Source organism: Staurois parvus, unplaced genomic scaffold, assembly GCF_062004578.1.
Source record: "Staurois parvus isolate SC_StPar_1 unplaced genomic scaffold, SC_StPar_1.0 ptg000840l, whole genome shotgun sequence".
NCBI classification, from domain to species: Eukaryota; Metazoa; Chordata; class Amphibia; order Anura; family Ranidae; genus Staurois; species Staurois parvus.
In genome coordinates this window covers 787875-807205 of record NW_028318636.1, presented here as the reverse complement: position 1 = coordinate 807205, position 19331 = coordinate 787875, and the positions used below count along the sequence as shown (strand labels likewise).

Here is a 19331-nt window from a genome sequence, read left to right as displayed (position 1 = left end):
CCAGCTCAACTAAACCTCAGTTTTGCGGCAAGCAATGAGTAAAAGTGATACACTCAAAAGGATTTTACAAATAACAAAAATCCTAATTTCTTCATAGTCATGACTACTTGGGATAACCCAAAAGGACTGAACATGAGAGGTGGGCAACTCAGTAATAAGGCCAAATACACCCAAAACCCAAATACAGAACAGGGGATAGGCAAACACTTGCAGCCTTACAAACATGACCATCAGAAGCTTTATGCTGAACTGCCCAGGAAGCACTGACACTCTTGGTGGAATGAACCTTGAAAGGGAAAGGAGAAACCTTGCCCTTGATACCATAACGACAACAGATTATCTTGCTTCTGCAAGTCCAACTAATTATAACCAAAAAGAAAACGTTGCATGTAATTAGAGACAAGTCAAGTCTGCAAAGTAGACAGGACCAAGTTAAGGTCTTACAGACACAAGGGGTGTTGCATAAAACAATCAGTGTGAAACCCTGTACAAAGGCTTTTACCAAGGAATGAAACACGCTAGGTCACTGATGCAGAAGGGCCATATACGAGATCTGCCCCCTTGAAAGCCAGAGATATCTCCACACCTAACTGGAGAAAAAAACAAAATGTTCCCCTTAGCATACTGTCTGTGACAAAGCCTCACACCAGGAGAAAAAGTTTTTCCATGTACAGTGGTACATCTTTCTGGAGGTCGACTTTCCCGCCTCAAGTGTGGTAGAGATTACAGAGTCAGAAACAGGTGAGGAAGAAGCTGCAGTGGAAGGAATTCACAGATCAGGGAAAACTGATTCCAAAGAGTCACCAGGGCATCTACCACAAACACCCAATGATCCATGGTTCAGCACACAAACCTGTCAAGTTTATATTAAAATCTGGACCAGCACTTGAGCCATTTTGCGTGGACTGACATGGTGCCCACCTATGAACGCTGTTGTATGGAATCTTTCAAGGAGTCTACTGAGAAGCTCTGGAAAATCTTTCAGGAGCTACCAGATGGCAAAATCCCCTGAGTCTGATTTTCTGAAACAGAGCATATGCTTCACCCATACTTTAAGGATTTGGCAGACCCTTCCAGGGAGAAGGATGGCTTAAAGGGGGCTTCCTATCTGTGGCATCTTTAAAGACCAGGACTTTATCCACAGGGACGGTCGGGCTTTAAGTCTGAAGTAGCTGGGTCAACAGCCAGACATTTTAAAATATAAAACTGCACTTTCCTAAGCTAAGATACTACAAATATCCCAAAAAGAAAAGTAAAAACTTTCACCCTACAAAATAAGTAACAATGATACCAATGACTTTTCTAAATTCCCTATAATAAACAATGAGCAAAACCCAATAAACATTCATAAATAAAATACATAAAGCAAAAATGTCCTAAAAACTGGTCACTGTCCTATAAGGAAAACCAAATCCAGAAAGGCTTGTAGGTGATCCAGATGTCGATTTTCAAACTCCTTGTGAACATTAAAATAAGCAGAGTTCAATATCCAGTCCTCAGGGCACCATTGTGGTAATCCTTGATGAAAGAACCAGCATGTGCCCACTCTCAAAATGGCCGTGATCGCACTTCCGGTTGGTGTATGTGTATTTATTTTAAAACAATTTTATAAATTATTTTATTATATTGTTATTCTATTGAATATGATATTAGAATATTATGGCATTGGGTAGCCATGGTTTTCCATTGGGCTATTTCTTACCACTGATTGCCCAAGGAAATGAATTTATATGTGTCTGGGGATGGATCTACCATTAGGCCATTTTTAGGTAGTTTATTAATGTTTTAAGTATTTTTGGATCATAAATTCAACATTATTCATTCTATTTTATTCTATCCATTTATCATTATTAAGATGTTAATCTCTGTAAGGGAGTTTAGGCATATGGATTAGTAATTATAATGTCTACTAGCAGAGAGAGTTATTAATGAAGTTCACTTATATCTATACAATAAATTTATAAATAGGTTTTATCAAGAGATTTATAGATTATATGGGTTTTATGGATTCATCTATTATATGTATGTTTAATAATATTTTAGATTGGTATACTGAACTACAATATATGTATAGCAGCGTTTTCCAGATGAGGGATGGTGTGATTGGAAAGATCCAGTGAGAGCTAAATATCATCATTGTGTAGGGCTGTGATTATTGATTTATGATTGCAATATGATTACAGTATAGAGGTTTAAAGTATTGCAATATGAACATAAAAATGCGGACAATTTTTCCATATAAGATGGCGGTCCGGGCGTTCTGCCCTTAATTCAGGACAGACTATAAGGAACCGCCTCCCAGACGTCTTGATCCCTTGAAAAAGTCTAGGAAATGACGAAACGCGTTGGGTCACATGACGTCTGACGCACATACGCCAACCGGAAGTGCGATCGTGGCCATTTTGAGAGTGGGCACATGCTGGTTCTTTCATCAAGGATTACCACAATGGTGCCCTGAGGACTGGATATTGAACTCTGCTTATTTTAATGTCCACAAGGAGTTTGAAAATCGACATCTGGATCACCTACAAGCCTTTCTGGATTTGGTTTTCCTTACAGAAAATGACCCGTTTTGGGACATTTTTGCTTTATTTATTTTATTTATGCATGTTTATTGGGTTTTGCTCATTGTTTATTATAGGGAATTTAGAAAAGTCATTGATATCATTGCAACAGCCAGACATGCCAATATTTTGTAGAAAAGCCTGGGCCCTGAAATTCCGCTTATTCCTCTTCCTGATGTTAAGGATGGTCCTCCAAAGTCTCATCCTCCCCCAGAAGGGGCCAAAAAAAGCCAAAAAGTGAATGATAAGAGTATACTGGTGCGCCCTTGATGATAAATGTAGGCCACTACTGTGGCAATGTTCGACTTTACTCTGACTGGGTGACCTTGTAGAAGGAATGTCCAGTGTTTTGGAGACAATCTGATGGCTTTTAGTTCCAGAATGTTGATGAGAGATGTGACTCCTGTGGATAACATGTCCTCTGGGTGGTCAGGGAGTTTCAAACTCTATCCCAGACTGTAAGGCGTATCTGTGCCATTACCATGTACCAAGTCTCATAAAGGAATTACTTTTCCAGTTCCAGGGCAGTACTGGAGAGCCATCATGCCAGGGGGAGCTTTGTCTGGCTGGACCGGTCCATTGGGTGATACAATGGTGGGTTTATTTGTTCTACATCTTGAAGATGTTAGATTGGAGGCGTATGCATATATGCAGAAGCAAATTAAGTGGTGTCCTTGCAACCTGAGGGTTTGAGAGCTTGGATGTTTCTTTGGATTTTGGAAAGCAAAAGTCTGCCAAGAAAGCATATATGATAAGGATATGAGTTTCCGGCTATTCTGTAACGAGCTCTGTAGGAGATGGCTGCAGAAAAGCAGCAACATATTCTGTGTGCTCCCGGTGGAACATGCCACTTGGCAGACATGATGCAGTAACCTTATCTTTCTGAGACTAAGTTCAGATGGGAGGGAAAAACAGCCAACTTCAAAAGTGCCCATGCTGAGAAGCATTAAAGAAAAAATGTCAGGGGCTTTCTACAATAAAGTTAATAACTCCCACATTTTCTGCTCACTAAACCTCATAGTCTGCTATGCCTAGCATACAGTGTTGTTGGCAGGAAATTCTATCCTTCAGATAATAAGCTTGAACAATGGTCCCATGGATCCCCCAAAAGCTAGAAGCAAGGGTGCCCATCCTGGTACCATCCAGAATGACAAACAGTTTTTCTGAGAGAGGCTGTAGCTACTAGACCCTCGCAGAACAAACTACATCTAAACAATGAAGAGAAATCTTAAAATAAAAAAAGATTAAAAAAAAAAACAATGAAGAGAAATCTCCTTTTAGTGAGCTGGTTCTGTACAGAATGACAATGTCCTGGTTAAAGTGGAAAGGTGAGATCATCTTCGGAAGAGAGAAGGGTCTAGGCCTCAAAACAATCTTGTCCCTGTGAGGCACCATGAAGGGTACCTTAAAGTCTGCCAGTTCAGACACCAATCTAGCCAAGGTGATAGCAACAAGAAAAGCCTGTGGGTCAGGGTAGAGTGGAAGTTTAATGGATGGCATTTTAGCATGGAGAGAAATCATTCAGATCCATTGAGGGGAAGGTGATTTGACAGGGGGACCTACATGGGCATCCCCCTGAACAAAATTGTCTTTTCAAGAAAACTATAAACCAGCTGTCTCTGGAACCAACAAGCTAGGGCAGAAATACAACCTTTCATAGTACAAAGAGCCAGGCGCAGGTTTGGATCCAGTTGTACAAAAGAGAGGATCGATCACACAGAGAATCATCTAGGGTGAAAGCCCTTAGACTTATACCACCTGAAGTAAGCTTTCTAAGTCCAAGTGTACTGCTCTTAGAAAGTGGACTTGCAAAGCTTCAGCATCATAGGAATGACAGATTCTGTGATACCATTGTTTCTTAGAACCTGGGTTTCAACAGTCAGTGCTGGACAACTCCTAGATCGGAAAGCTCAAATCTGAGATTGTATACTTTGAAGTTTCTATTGTGAAAGTAACACTCTGGCCTGAGGTGTGTCCAGGATTAGAAGCAGATACTCTAAGTGATGATTTCTGCAGATGAAATGCCAACATCTTTGATTGATCTGGACAAACTTGTGAGGTGTTTACACCTGGGATCTCTTCTGCTGAAGTATTTTACCCACAAGAAAAACAAAAGGGATGTTCATTAGATAAAAAGGGACAACATTTTGTAGTCTGTTGCTTAGGCTTCTTCTGCTGAGGAAGATAGGAGCTTTTGCCACCTTGAAAACTGTATCAAAGGCAGAACCAGAGACATTATATCTAAAAGGCCATGCAAATCAAGCACTTTTTGGAAGGGGGTACCACAGTTCAGCACTTTGTTCAAAATGCCTATGCATGTGAGAAAAGGCTGGAAGCTTCCAGCAAACCATCACAACTAAATTTAAATAATACAGCTAATCGCCCCATGTATTCTATAAGCACACAATCTACTTCAGCAGTGGTAAGATCTCTTTTAGGGGATTTTGCTCAGTCAGCCATGGTTTGGTAAAGTCACAGTCAGGACGAGGTGAAGAGCAGGGCCCGATAGCAAGATTTATGTAGGTCGATGTCCTGCTGGATTCTGGTAAGGTAAACTCATAGCTGAGAGGTCCAGTATTGAAGGGAAAACTGAATTTCCATGAGTTCCAAGATGTTAATGGTAAGTGGAGCTTCCTTTGAAAACCAAGCTCTCTGCACCGAGAGGGCATCTGGGAATCTTCCCCAGCCTGTTAGGCAGGCAACTGTTGTGAGAACTTTCCATATCTTTAGTGTAAAGTGTTTCCCTGACTTCAGCAAGTTGGAAATCCAAAACATCAAGGAAATTCTAGCCACCTAGGTCAGATACACAGGGCAGTCCAAGAACTGAGTCTATCCCATCCTGCCAGAATGTTGAGTTGCAACGGTCTGAAGTTAAACTGGGCATGCAGCACTGCATCGAAGGAGGCTATGATCAGACTCAAAACCTTAATGTAGACACAAATTGAAGACCAATCCTGGGACCAGAGAGCTTTGGCCCATGAGCGCAGAGAGAGAAGTTTGTCCCAGGGTAAAAAAGATATTAAACAGGGCCAAGTTCAAAGTCAGGCCTAAGTAATCTAATTGGTGAGTTGCTCTCAACAAGAGAGAATCAATTTTCCCCATCCACACTGAACAGCATGGATAAATGAATCCTCGCTGCCAGCTGCTTAATATCTGGATGAAAATTTTTGTATATCAATTGAAAGATCGACTTTGTTGAGCAGAGGCGTACCGTGTATGGCCACCTTTAGACTTGCAGTTGGAAGCCTGAGAGAGGCAAAAGGAACTTTTCCTAGTTTCAGAAGTAGAAACTCTACCTGCAGGAGCACAAGCCTTTCTCTTTTTTTCAGAGAAAGGAGAGTACTCTTACAACATGTGATCTCTTTGATGTACTTATCCAAGTAGGGATCAAACAGACGTTCTCTCTCATAAGGCACGTACTGAAGGTGCTTCTTGCAATGGAGTTCTGCCAACCAGCATTTGAGCCAAAGGATCCTCCACTTATGGATGGCCCCCCCAGAGCTGAGTCTGACCCAGTGAAGCCATATGTGGTGTTAAAGAGTACTCACAATCTTTGCTGCTGAGAGGGATGAGTGAAGCCTTCTGTGCAAGGCACTGTAGGATGCTGAACCCAGGAAACATCCAGAAATCACTATGCTGCAGTTCAGGAGCTGATGGAGAAAGCATGCCAAGAGGACGCAAAATGGCAAGTGCATGCAAAGTGTACACAACAGACTTCATCCAACTAAAAATCCGACTTTCCCCCAGTGAATAAGATAAAAATCTATCCTTGCCATAGAACAAATTGCAATCACAACAGCAGCATTTTAGGCCACTTCTCACCAACTGTAGAACCATAAGAAAGGCACTTTACAGATGTTACATTATTGTTCACCATCTTGCTTATTTGACAATGCAAAAAGCAACTTGTAAGTTGTAGAAACCAATACACATATTATTTATCTGACTTCAACAACATCTAATAGTTTGCTGTATTATAGTTATGCTCTGCACAATTGTAGAATCCTACTTGAGACGTTTTATCAGTTGATTATCTGTGTAGAATACAGAATTCAAAAACCAGGGTTGGAAAAGTCAATATTCCTCTATATTTCACATTGCTGGCCTAGAGAAACAAATCAGACTATAAAACTTTATAATTAGGGATCACATATATAGGCTTTTCAGATCAGTAATATGCAATATGCTCAAAGGTCCAATACTTGGTTTAATGCATGTTACATTGCACAGCAATGTAATCGTAATGACTTGCATTTCCATTTATTCCCATGGGAATCAAAAAGGTGCAAATCCAGCCTTAAGGTCAGTTTAGGATTTTTGCTTTATTCTTCCAGATACATGGGAAACTCACCACAAATTGATCTTCAGTTCCTGTGTACATTATCTCTTAATCTTTAAAACTTTAACGTGGAATTGCAGACAGCAGAGATACAGGAAAAACCTGACAGAGGTTCTAACCCAGAGTTATACTTTGTTACGAATGCTTCCAAATCTTGTAAGTTGGCAATGGTGTAAGATGAGTAAGGATGTAACCTGAGTGCTCGGAAGGTAGGTCTTAACTGGGAAGTTACTGAAAGGAAGTGTGCTAAGTGCAGGCATCTACTATGGTATATGTGATTATTCATGTAGAGTGAATTGATTCATTAAAGCAGAGTTTGGAGATAGCTTATCAGGCTGATAGCATCAATTTCAAGATCACCTACAAACAACAGAGGTGATCAACATATAAGCATTACAATTTCAAGGAATTTGATGTAAACAAAGATATGGAGAAAATAGGTTTTTGATACGTTGAGGTTAGAGAATCCCAGAAAACAGGCTGTATTTGTCATTATGAAGAATTCCATTTTTACAATGTACCTAGATATTTCCCCTTTTTACCATATCCATCTAGTACCCATTAATGTTAGACCTAGACTGCTTTTGCAAATACTATCAAAAGGCTACAGTCACAACTCTGAATGAGGTGCAGGGCATTTTACTTATTACCATTCATCCCTATGGAACGTGAATTTTGATGGCAACTACCCAGCCGGCGTCATTCATTCACAGAGTTCTGTAAATGGAAGAACTACAAATACCATCATCCTTTGTGGCTGATGGCTTGTAGTTCTCAATGAACTACCAGGGTGCTGGTGAAGGCTCCAGGTAGTTCATTGATCCTTCCTGTCATTCTGTAACTGCCTGCCCCTACGATGTACGGGCAGACAGTATAATGAAAGAGTCTGCAGGATCCAAGCACTGCACCCGCGATCTGATGGTAAAATGAAAGAAAATTAAAAAATGCACATTTGTTTTTTTACCTGCAAAAAGTGCCTTTTTTATTTACAAAGGTTTTTTTTTTTACAAAGGTATTTTAAGATCAGGCCAATTCTGACACTTCTCACATATATGTAAAAATTAGCATTTTATTGCTAGAAAATTACTTAGAACCCCCAAACATTATATATTTTTAAGCAGAAGCTCTAGACAATAAAATAGTGGGTGCTGCAATTTCACACATTATTTGTGAAGTGGTTTTTTAAATGCAAATTTTTGGGAAAAAATACACTTTAATGAATTTTAGTGCATACAATATAATACCCATTTTCTGGTAAGATATGAAAGATGTTAAAGTGTTACTAAACCCACAACAATAAAATCAGTCTATATATGCAGTAAAGCATGCTTGTTATACTCACTGTGGAACCTAAGATGTTAATCCTCTGCATTGTGTAAAAACGCTGTTTGGTCCTGACTTCTCTGATCCTCCCCTTCTTCCAGTGTGCCCTTCTTATATCTTGATAAGACATATAGTGTGGAGTCACTCTGCACATGCTCTCTTAGGGGTGTATTGGTAGAGAGGTTTTTGTTTTCTTGGGAGAGTGCATGTGATCAACACAGGGCCAATCAGCACTGTCCAGACAGAGGCCAGGGGTTCTGCATCCTCCTAGAGCAGAATGAAAACTCCTCCTACAAGCTTTAACCAGTACTCAGCTGGACACTGATAGAAGTCACAAGACTGCTCTAACTGCTCATGAGTAAAGGTATTTAGCAGTTTATATTTACAAAAATATTTGCACTTCCATGTTCTGTGGGAGATTGGATATAATGAGTGCAGGGTCCTGAGTTTAATAACACTTTAATCTGAGGAAATAGATACCAAACATGTCACACTTTAAAATTGTGCATGCCCGTGAAATGGCGTCAAACTACATACATTAACTATCCATAGACGATGCTTTACAAGATCTTATAGGTTACCACTTTAAATTTACACAGGAGGTTTGGTGCTAGAATCTTTGCTCTCGTTCTGACATTCGCGGAGATACCTCACACGGAAATCACTGTTACATATGCGCGTGTAACCAATGTGTGCATTCGCCTTTCCATGTGAGCACGAGGGCACTTATTTATCTTATTTCATTTATTTTTACACTGTCTCTTTAATTTCTTTGTATCAACTTTATCGCTATCACAAGGAATGCACAACATCTTTGCGATAGCATGGGCATGGGAAATGCTTGTTGCTTCCGGTTTCATAGACCATTGAGATAATTGGAGATATTTTGGTCCTCTGTCATCTCTATGGTCAGCTGCCAGAACTGCCAATTGCAGTCCCAGGCTCCCTGATGCGATAGGAAAGCCCAGGAAGGCCACCTGTAGAAGTGATCCAGTAACTAACTAGCCTTTTCAAAAACGTCCATCTCCGGCAGAAAAAAATATACCAGCATGATGCCTGTAGCTGCAGGAATTATCCCAGTATAAACACTTAAACCCCCACGAGGTACCAGAGGTTAAAAAAAATCAGACTGTGTTTCGATTCCACAGAATATTTTTAATGAAAAAGGCATGGACAAAAATGATGGTACCAGATGGGAGGCAGACTGGACACCCTTTAAGAGGTACTCTGGGAAAAGGTTTTGCAAAATATACATCTGGTATCGCTTTCTCTGCCCTACTGGGTGACCCAGATTTTTATTCTGCACAAAGTCTACCATACTCTTAGAGTTTCTGCATAAACCTGGTGATAGGGAAAATTTGCAATGTGCAAGGTTTTCTCATTCTCAGGGCTCCCTAATACATCTGCTTTGGAGATGTCTGGATCTCCACAGCTACTGGCAGAAGGTGCCTGATACTTTAAAAGAGAAGTAAGGCTTGTGAAAAAAATAAAGATTTATACTCACCTAGGCGATGCAGCATCAATATGATGCTGTATCTATCACATGCTGGCTCTGCACTGAGAACTGAGTGATCAAACACTGCTGATCACTCAGTTCTCTACTCCACTCTGAGCAGAGTGGTGACTGTCAGTCACATGACTCTGCTCTGCCCTTCTAGCACTCACTGGAGCATCGGGCAGTGGAGGGGGTGGGAGCTGCTGGCTCAGCTTCACAGCAGCTTGCTCATATACTGAGCCAGGTGCCAGTCCAGGCTCCTGGGTGATTATTTCAGAGCCTGGACCGGCTGAGTGACATCGTCATAGGAGGAGTATAGCCAAAATACAGTGAGGAACAGAAGTATTTGAACACCCTGCGATTTTGCAAGTTCTCCCACTTAGAAATCATGGAGGGGTCTGAAATTCACATTGTAGGTGCATTCCCACTCTGAGATACAGAATTAAAAAAATAAATTCAGGAAATCACATTGTATGATTTTTAAATAATTTATTTGTCTTGCACTGCTGAACATAAGTATTTGAACACCTAAGAAATAGCAAGAATTCTGGCTCTCAAAGACCTGTTACTGTGCCTTTAAAAAGTCCACGTCTAATCCACTCATTAATCTAACTTAGTAGCACCTGTCTGAGCTCTTTAACCTCCCTGGCGGTGTTCCCAAGTGTAGCTCGGGTAAAGTTTCAGTACCACAAGCGGTAACCCCGAGCTACACTCGGGCTTACCATGCGGCGCTGCTCTGCGATCCCTCGGTCACTTACCTTGTCCTGCGCTCCCGCGATGTCCCTCCTGCAGTGTCCCCGGCAATGTAATCCGGCGGATGCCAGCATCTGTCATCTGGGTTCCGTCCTCTGCGAGCATCGGGACGTACGGGGGACGGAACGGCGGGAAATTTGAAAATGACAAAAAGTGACATTCACAAAAATCACTAAAATCACATAGTAAAACATTACTGTACCAAACCATTTCACATACATTTTGTCCCTAGTGCTTAGTCCTGTGCCCTGTCTTCATTTTTACTGTTCTTTTTGCCTGGAAACTGAGAAATGTCCATGGCGTCCAAAAAGTGTCCCTTTAGGTCAAAAGCAGTTTTAGACCAGCTAGAGAACAGAGATAGTAAATCAGGACCACTTGCAGAGCTGAGTGATAATGATTCGTGGGGAAATTCGTCATCAGACACTGAAAACGATTTTGCGACTTTGCTCAGTGACGTGCGAACTTGGCGCTATATTTCAAATTCCAGTGTTTTTGGTTTGATTATGTTATTGAAATAAATGTATTATTATATTATTATTTTTTATGATTATTCATTAAATTATAATTTATGATTTCGTGTTTCAAGTTTTATCCTACCCGGGATGTTTACTAGACTCTTGTTCGGACAGATTTCAGTGAGTTATTCCTAAGAATTACAGGCCTACAATATAAAACGCCAAATTTCCAAGCAAAATAATGGTACCGCTTTCAGCACCAAAAATCTGAAATAATCATACCGCCAGGGAGGTTAAAGACACCTGTCCACCCCAGTCAGTCAGACGCCAACTAATACCATGAGCAAGACCAAAGAGCTGTCAAAAGACACCAGAGACAAAATTGTGGACCTCCACAAGGCTGGAAAGGGCTACGGGGCAATTGCCAAGCAGCTTGGTGAAAATAAATCAACTGTTGGAGTAATTGTTAGAAAATGGAAGAGGCTAAAGATGACTTGTCAGTCTCCCTCAGACTGGGGTTCCATGTAAGATCGCACCTCGTGGGGTATCACTGATGATAAGAAAGGTGAGGAATCAGCCCAGAACTACAAGGGAGGAGCTGGTCAATGACATGAAGAGAGCTGGGACCACAGTTTCAAAGGTCACTGTCGGTAGAACACTACGCCGTCAAGGTTTTAAATTATGCATTGCACGGAAGGTTCCCATGCTCAAGTCATCAAATGTCCAGGCCCGTCTGAAGTTTGACAATGACCATCTGGATGATCCAGAGGAGGCATGGGAGAAAGTCATTTGGTCAGATGAGACCAAAGTAGAACTTTTTGGTCTAAACTTCACTCGTCGTGTTTGGAGGAAAAAGAAGGATGAGTTGCATCCCAAGAACACCATCCCTACTGTGAAGCATGGGGGTGGTAACATCATGCATTGGGGGTGCTTTTCTGCGAAGGGGACAGGACGACTGCACTGTATTAAGGAGAGGACGAATGGGGCCATTTATTGTGAGATTTTGAGCAACAACCTCCTTCCCTCAGTCAGAGCATTGAAGATGGGTCGTGGCTGGGTCTTCCAACATGACAACAACCCGAAGCACACAGCCAGGATAACCAAGGAGTGGCTCCGTAAGAAGCATATCAAGGTTCTGGAGTGGCCTAGCCAGTCTCCAGACCTAAATCCAATAGAACATCTTTGGAGGGAGCTGAAACTCTGTGTTGCTCAGTGACAGCCCCGAAACCTGACAGATCTAGAGGAGATCTGTGTGGAGGAGTGGGCCAAAATCCGTGTTGCAGTGTGTGCAAACCTGGTCAAGAACTACAGGAAACGTTTGACCTCTGTAATTGCAAACAAAGGCTTCTGTACCAAATATTAACACTGATTTTCTCAGTTGTTCAAATACTTATGTTCAGCAGTGCAAGACAAATAAATTCTTTAAAAATCATACAATGTGATTTCCTGAATTTCTTTTTAAATTCTGTCTCTCAGAGTGGGAATGCACCTACAATGTGAATTTCAGACCCCTCCATGATTTCTAAGTGGGAGAACTTGCAAAATCGCAGGGTGTTCAAATATTTCTGTTCCTCACTGTAACTCTGGTTATACTTCCCTTTTAAACACCCTTATGGTCTAAGGCTGACCCCTGACCATATGCTCTGTTTTTTTTTTATATCTAGACCCCAACAACCTTGATCTCAGCCAATCACTTGCAGTTATAAGATCACTTTTTGTGGCACGAACAATGATAGCTTCTCCCTGAGTCTCATCCAGTCCTCCAACCGTGAATGAATGGATATCTGAGATGAAGAAATATGTTATGTTTGAAAAGCACACCTATACCCTGTGTAATGGCCATCGCAAGTTTGAAAAAAATTAGGTCTAACTGGATAGAATTAATGTGCCATTTCCTTGTTTTCTAAACACCATTATGATCTTTTTGTTATCTATGGGATGGTTATCATTATCTTTTCAAGAGCTTAGGCACTTACAGTAGTTATTATTGTGACGATCGTGGCATCAGACCCCAGCCCTTCTCACCAAACTCGTGACCGAAGAAATAGCCAATCTAAAACCGCGCTGTCATGTGTGTAACAATGCCATGCCCAGCTGCACCCTGCACAAAGATTTTCCAGCAAATGGACCACAATCTGTGTACCTACAGCCTGGGAGCAATTGTTACTGGGTCAGGTTAATTATGCAATTAACCCTTCACACTGCCACCACCTCCTTTTTGTACAGAGAAAGAGGAAACTCGGCAATATCAGCAATAACACTATGATGTTTGAATAATTGTTTGCATACACAATGTCACCGCAGACAGATGTATGCAGAGGTTTTAAAACACACAGTAGCGCTCTTCAGAGGCATGGATTCTTAGTTTGCAATAAAGAGCTTTAGAAACAGTTCAACACTTTCAGAAAGTAAGATTTATTACTAAAAGGTCAAAAGGGTGCAATAAAAATATTTACAGAAAAAGATGTAGCCAATATATATATATATAAATATACAGAAAGTAATAACACAGTAAAGAGATAACAGAAAGAAGTTTAGAGAGATAAAGTACTTGCCGTCAGCCTTGGTTTAGCAGATCAAGTTTCCTGAGCAAAAGGGCCTTTATCTCCCAAAGTTGGTTCCTGGTGTTAAAAGGGAGAATTCTTTAACTTAGCTCAACTCAGCTTAGCTTAGTTTACTGCTCCAAGCATAACAGCCTTTTTCTAGGAACTCAGCAGGGTGTCTCCTTGAAGCAGAGAACCAATCGCCTCCTTTGGGGAGGGAGTTGTAGGCGGAGACCCCAGCTAGAACCAAAATCCCTCGCAGCTTATATCATAACTTACCCTCGCTGCATTTAGCAGCCCAGCCACTAGTAGATTAATATGCAGAAGCATCTGCTGAACGTCTAGATATAAAATATGACATACCTGCTTGGGGCGGTTAAGGAGATATCATTTTCTGCTCTCCTGTAGATTCCAACTAGGGGGTGTAATATATCAGGAGACTTGTATTAAAGTGACCGATCTGAATATATGCTTGGTTTTTATGTAAGTCTTCCATATCTCCAGATATAAAATTATAGGGGAAAGTAGATTTTGAATGTGATGTCTGTTTTACGGCTTATCTGGAATGTCTTTGAAGCTCAGTGAAGGACTTGGTTAATGGCCTTATGATATCTCAGATTGAGAAGCTAACAGACACCTGGGCACCACCTAGTGTGGGATTTATTACCCTGGAGCTCTCCCGCTAAGCCTGATTGCCTGTGATCTCTGCATCATACAGACCACATGTCACTCAACAGAGAGGGAGGGGGGATTTGGAGGGAAGCTGATTTGGGAGTAGAAATGATACAAGATGGAGGCCTTTGCCAAAATGGAGGTTCGCATCCATCTCTGTGTGCACAATTGCTACAGTTATCACTTTTGTACACTGTCGATGTTCCGTGTTTTCTATGCTGGTTCTAAACTGTACTTGCTGGATTTGCGTTTAATACTTGGTGTTATGCTGCCCTGTGAGGCAAACTGTTTTTTTTTTTTTTTTTTTTCAAATAAAATCTGATTTAAAAAAGTATTGGACCCTTAAATTATTTTGTTGCACACCCTTTTGAGGCAATCACTACAAGCAAGTGATTTCTGTAGCTTTTAATGAGACTTCACCTGCCAAAAGGTAATTTGGACCTCTCTTGACAAAACAGCTCTAGCTGTCTCAGGTTTGAAGAATGCCTTCTTCAGGTTGCATTTTTCAGCTCTTTCCCTAGGTGTTCTATAGGATTAAGGATTTTCAGAATATTCCAAAGTTTTGTTCTTAGCTGTTCTTGGGCATTTTTAGCTGTGTGTTTCAGGTCAGTATCCTGTTTGAAGACCCATACATGACCTCTGACTGAGGCAGAGCTTTGACAGTCTTAAAGCAGAGTTCCACTCACCGGTCAAAAAATAAAAGTCAGCAGCTACAAAAACTGTAGCTGCTGACTTTTAAAAAACAGCCACTTACCTGTCCCTCGAACCCGCGGTGTGTCCCCCGCAGCCCGTTTCATCGGCCATCCTAGATTCTAGGAGGCCGGCATCTTCAGTGTGGGCACCCGGCTGTGATAGCTTGCGGCTTCACAGCCAGGTACCCACTGCGCATGCGCAAATAGCGCTGCGCTTCATCAATGGTTCTGTAGTCTTCTGGGACCTGTCACGTGTCCCAAAAGGCTACAGGGAGGGAGGACACCTTCCACTTCCGATCGCCTAGGCGATTGGACCGGAAGTGAGAGCAGGTACCTGTCAAATTCGGGTACCCGCTCCCCCTGCCCCCCAAAGGTGCCAATCCTTAATGGGGAGCGGGGGAACAGTCCTTAAAGTGGAACTTCTCCTTTTGGATGGAGTGCCACTTTAAGTTCCAAGGCCCCATTGAAACAATCTGGCCATGAGAAAGGGGACTTACAATTTCATTGTGCCTTGCATAGATTCAAGGCATCCCATGCTAAACAAATTAAAGCAGCCCCAAAACAGTGCATTGAGGTCGGCTTGTAAATTGAAGACATCCTGTAAGGACATTATTCCACTGCACAGCTTGGTGTAATCTGCAAAGACTGAAACTGTATTTTTAATCCCAGACCCTATATCGTTTATAAATATATTAAAAAGTAAGGGTCCCAGCACTAAGCCTTGGGGTACACCACTGACAACACTAGACCATTCAGAGTATGAATCATTAACCACTACTCTGAATTCGTTCTTTCAGCCAGTTTTCTATTTATTTACAAACTGATTTTTCCAAGCCTGTAGACTTTACTTTACACATTAGCCATGTGCGGGGATCTGTGTCAAATGCTTTTGCAAAATCCAAGTATACCATGTGCACTGCCACCCCTCTGTCCAAGGTTTTGCTCACCTCCTCATCAAAAGAAATCAGATTTGTTTGACAACCTCTGTCTTTCATGAATCCATGCTATCTGTTGCTTAAAATATTTTTTTTTCCAGCAACAACTCATCTATGTGGTCTTTTTTTAAACTCTCCAGTATCTACCCAACTATAGATGTTAAACTAACAAGTCTATAATTACTTGGTAAAAATTTTGATAATTTTTAAAATATAGGTGCCACACTGGCTTTACGCCAATTCAGTGGTACTATGCCAGTCATTAACCGCCTCCCGCCCGTCATATAAGGAAATGACTCAAGGTGGTTCTCTTGTACTGGGAGGATGTATATGAGGTCCTCCCACTCTAACCGTGCGTGAACACCCCCAGAGCGCGCAGCGCGGCGATCGCTAGCACGCTATGTCCCTGGGACACAGCGGATCACTGATCAATGGAAAGAGCCGAAGACATTGGCTCTGTCATGTAATCAGTGGTGTCCAATCACAGCTGATTGCATGTAAATAAGGAAATGCTGGTTATTGGCATTTCTCTCCTCACGAGCTGTCACGCTGACAGCTTGTGAGGAGAGGAGTGCCAGTAATCGGCATTACTCAGAGGGGACATGTACACTGATCATCAGGGCACTGATGATCAGTGTAGCCCCAGCAGTACCACCTGTCAGTGACCATCAGTGCCACATCAATGCCACATATAAGTGCCTACCAGTGCAAATCAATGCCACATATTAGTGCCCATCTGAGCTGCCTTTCAGTGCCACCTATCAGTGCTGCCAGTGTGCATGAGTGCCACCTAACAGTGCCAGTCAGTGGTGCCTATCAGTGCCATATATGAGTGCTGCCTTTCAGTGCCACCTACCAGTGCCTCCTCATCAGTGCTGCCTATCAGTGCCCATCACTGCAGCCTGATTAGCGCACATCAGTGAAGGAGAAAAATCACTTATTTACAAAATGATATAACAAACTGAGAAAAAACTTTTTTTTTCTACATTTTCAGTTGTTTTTGGTTTGTTTAGCAAAAAAATAAAAAATCCAGGGGTGATTAAATACCACCAAAAGAAAGCTCTATCTGTCTCAAAAAAAATGATAAAAATTTCATTTAGGTACAGTGTTGCATGACCGCACAATTGTCATTCAAAGTGTGACAGCGCTTAAAGCTGAAAATTGGCCTGGGCAGGAAGGGGGTATAAGTGCCCTGTAAGCAAGTGGTTAAAGAGATTGGAAATTAGAAACAATGGCTTTGAAATGACAGAGCTCAATTCTTTAAGGACCTGTGGGTGTATGCCATCCGGTCCAGGTGCTTTATTCACCTTTATTCTGTCTAAAAATTTCTGGATCATATCAGTTGTGAGCCAATGTGGATCATCTTTAGCTGTATCAATACCATGTCCATTATGGACAATGGCTCCCCCATGCCTCTTTGTATACACAGAGTTGAAGAAGGTATTTAATAAATTTTCCTTTGTCCCCATTCACCCACTCTAGATTATTTTGTAAAGGGCCTACATGCTCGGACCGGACCTTTTTACTACCAATATATTTGAAGAATTTTTGGGGGTTTGTCCTGCTATCTTTTGTAATCTGTCATTTGTTCTCAATTTTTGCAGGCTTGAACATTTGCAGTCATCATTGCTTTGCACAAAAAGGGATTCACAGGCAAGGATATTGCTGCTACTAAGATTGCAGCTAAATCAACCATTTATCAGATCATCAAGAACTTCAAGGAGAGTTCTATTGTTGTGCAGACGGCTTCAGAGTGCCCATGAAAGTTCAGCAAACTCCAGGACTGCCTCCTCCTAAAGTAGATTCAGCTGTGGGATCTGGGCAACACCAGTCAGAGCTTGCTGAGGAATGGCAGCAGACAGGTGTGAGTACACCAGTACGCACAGTGAGGCGAAGACAGAGGATGGCCTGGCGTCAAGAAGGGCAGCAAAGAAGCCACTTCTCTCCAGGAAAAACATCAGGGACAGACTGATATTCTGCAGTAGGTACAGGGATTGGACTGCTGAGGACTAGGGTAAAGTCATTTTCTCTGATGAATCCCATTTCCAATTGTTTGGGGCATCCGGAAAAAACCTTGTCCGAAGAAGAAAAGGTGAGCGCTACCATCAGTCCTGTGTGATGTCAACAGTAAAGCATCCTGAGACCATTTATGTGTGGGTTGCTTCTCAGCCAAGGGAGTGGGCTCATTCACAAAAAAGAACACAGCCATGAATAAAGAATGGTACAAAAACATCCTCCGAAAGCAACTTCTCCCAACCATCCAGCATGATGGGGCACCTTGCCATAAGGCAAAAGTGATAACTCAGTGGCTTGGGGAACAAAACATCAAAAGTTTGGGTCCATGGCCAGGAAACTCCCCAGACCTTATCCCACTGAGAACTTGTAAGCAATCCTCAAGAGGCAGGTGAACAAAAAACCTCACAAATTCAGACATACTCAAAGCATTGATTATGCAAGAATGGGCTGCCATCTGCCAGGACGTGGTCCAGAAGTTGATTGACAGCATGCCAGGGCGAATTGCAGAGCTCTTGAATAAGGTTCAAAACTGCAAATATTCACTCTTTGCATAAACGTAATGTAATTGTCAATAAAAGCCTGTGACACTTATGAAATGCTTGTAAATTATACTTCAGTATACCATTGTCACATCTGACAAAAAGATCTAAAAGCACAGAAGCAGCAGACTTTGTGAAAATTAATATTTGTGTTATTTTCAAAGCTTTTGGCCAGGTCTATAGGCAAAGATGGCTGTATTAACTGTTATTTGTCCAAGGATTTTGGGCAGATACAGAAAATTCTCCTTTTATCAAATAGGACACTTTTGCTTACCTGAAATAGCTCAAATCAGATGCAGAGATCAGTGTCACAGCCAGCTCTGGTCCTGGTGCAAGGAACACATACAGTATAAGTCCTATATGTCAGTGGACTAGAGCTATATCACTCCAACAACCCAGCAGATGGAAACCCTCTGCCCCTGGCAGATAGATTATACAGATTTATTAAACCAGCACTTGAATACTAATGTGTCTCTCAATCAGTCCAAGATACATTCCAATCACAACATCCTTCACTCTCTTGAACGTAAAGTTAGGCTAAGTGAGCATGTACAAAATATTTGCAAAGGTTTAAAAACGCATTTATCCCAAGCACTTTAGGGAAACCCATGAAATTCTGTGAAATTGACATGACTGGAAAGCATTGGAGGGGGTCCAATCGTGTTAGAGATATCCCAAAGAATGAGACATTCTGGATTTTTTAACTGAATTGTTTATGTCCAAAAGGTCTAAATGTAGAACGGAACCTCAATTGTTTTATTTCAGATTTTTACATTTCTGCAACATTTGCAGTTTATAATATTTACCACTAGAGGGGGGTATAGTACATATGAGGGAGACATTTCATTGAAAAGTACAGTATATTGCCAAAAGTATTGGGATGCCTGCCTTTACACGCACATGAACTTTAATGGCATCCCAGTCTTAGTCCGTAGGGTTCAGTATTGGGTTGGCCCACCCTTTACAGCTATAACAGCTTCAACTCTTCTGGGAAGGCTGTCCACA

The 19331-nt window shown here is 41.6% G+C and overlaps 1 long non-coding RNA gene across 1 annotated transcript in view; it reads left to right on the top strand.

The window, feature by feature from the left end:
• The window catches only part of LOC149443653 (uncharacterized), a 28716-nt gene extending 10333 nt beyond the window's left edge, over positions 1-18383 (top strand). Inside the window, exon 2 of the long non-coding RNA XR_016306641.1 lies at positions 17376-18383. This is a non-coding gene — a long non-coding RNA (uncharacterized LOC149443653). The remainder of the gene's footprint in view (positions 1-17375) is intronic.
• Positions 18384-19331: the final 948 nt, after the last annotated feature.